We start from the raw sequence: 1,851 nt of genomic DNA, 5'->3' as shown, positions 1-1,851 counted from the left end.
GTGTATTATGTGTGTATGTGTGTATGTGTGGGTGTGTATGTGTGTGTGGGTGTTTGTGTGTGTGTGTGTTTGTGTGTGTGTGTTTGTGTGTGTGTGTTTGTGTGTGTGTGTGTTTGTGTGCGCGTGCGTGTGTGGTATGAGTTGACCATTTCTTGATTTGACGACAGGTTTTGTTTAAGCCTGTCCTCGGATACGGTGCCCTTAAAGGAATGAAGATTCACAATGGTTTACCGTGAGAAGATTTTTAATTGGAAAGCACAACAGCAGCATGCAGTAGCAGCAACGGTAAAAGCAACAACAACAAAAAACAACATCAACAACAACAACAACAACAACAACGACGACAACAATATGAAAACGGTTTCTAAATATTGCAGGAACATGTTTCTAAAAGAGTAAAGACCCTACTAAACACTCATTCCACGCCCCCCCCCCCCTAAAAAATTTTAAAAATGACTTATGAAGTTCATTTTGGAAACAGGCTTCGACCCCGTCTGTCAGTACCGACCCGTCCAAGAAAAATGTAACGTCCGCCGTTGAAAGATTCGATTTAAAAAAATCCCTAAACAGGAATCGAACTCGGGTCTTCTGCGTGTTACGACAGAGCGCCCAATCACCACGCCGAATACTACGGGTAACATGTTTTCTACTCCTGCAAAAGAAGTTATCTTTTCAAATCAGCAACCCTCAATCGAATGGCATTACGTTAAAGGTGTAATTAGCATGATAAATCAAATGTAGCCTATCTGTTTAAAACACTGAGCCATCACCAACGTCCGTGGTGTTGCTACTGCTACTCCTTGGCTCCTTCTTAGTACTGTCTTTCAGCCACACGCCTGATCTTCTGGTAAGAAAGATCTACACCTAGCCTTCTCAGACAAGGGCAAAAATTCACGGAGGTCCCGTGTGCAAGTTGTGCACGTTAAAGATCCTTTAGTGGTCTAAACTCGATAAGGGTAGACATCGGCTGCCACCGGTGCAAAATTCAAAATGTCCTACCAACTGAAAATGTTTAATGTTCCCGCGCGCTCATATGACCTTATGCAGTTGCGAGCGTCGTAAAACACTTACCCCCCCAATGGTGAAGTTATTCGTCTTGGCTTGTAGAAGACAAGGGTTCGATTCCCCAGTGATGACGATTTTAGCGAGTATCTTCATCTGTCTGACAGGACGGCTCAAAACTGCCCGCCTTCTAAATGGTCGCTTTTAAGGACAAGCGGGCTAACCCAGAGTTCAAGTGTTTCCAGAAATCTTGACCTACACCAAAAGTGAGCATTTCCCTACGTATAGGAGAAGTTTGGTTTTTTATTTGTGTGTATATGTGTTCGGTTAAGAGAAAATTCTCCTATCTTTTAAAGAAACTGAACAAGGGGCAAAAACTTTACCTTCGATTTTCTCAAAACAGCATTTTTTGGGATAGCCCCCATGTGCTTAAAAGAGACCATATGATCTACTTTGAGTCGGTGGAGACGTGAATAATACAACTAATATAATTAGGAAACAATCCCCGAACGGATGCCATCAGATAGAATTAATGTTATCATTATAATTAATATATAGGTCATCTGGTACAAGTGTCTTTTTTAATGTGCGACTAATCCGAGACCTTCTCTCGCCTTACGGCAACAGGTCAGGTACAGTATAGTTAGTTAGTTAGTTAGTGTGTGTGTGTGTGTGTGTGTGTGTGTGTGTGTGTGTGTGTGTATGTGTGTGAGAGGTTGTTGTGATCTATGGCTGATGGAAGGAAGCGATAGCGTTTTTTTTATGGCCAAAGGTTTGGGTAATCTTACAACACAACTGGGAGTAGGTGTGGGAAATCGTGATATTAGGGCGTTTTATAAGGGGTGGGGG

Source organism: Aplysia californica, unplaced genomic scaffold (genome assembly GCF_000002075.1).
Source record: "Aplysia californica isolate F4 #8 unplaced genomic scaffold, AplCal3.0 scaffold00154, whole genome shotgun sequence".
NCBI lineage: Eukaryota > Metazoa > Mollusca > Gastropoda > Aplysiida > Aplysiidae > Aplysia > Aplysia californica.
The sequence above is the reverse complement of the archived record's forward strand: the minus strand, read 5'-3'. Positions refer to the sequence as shown.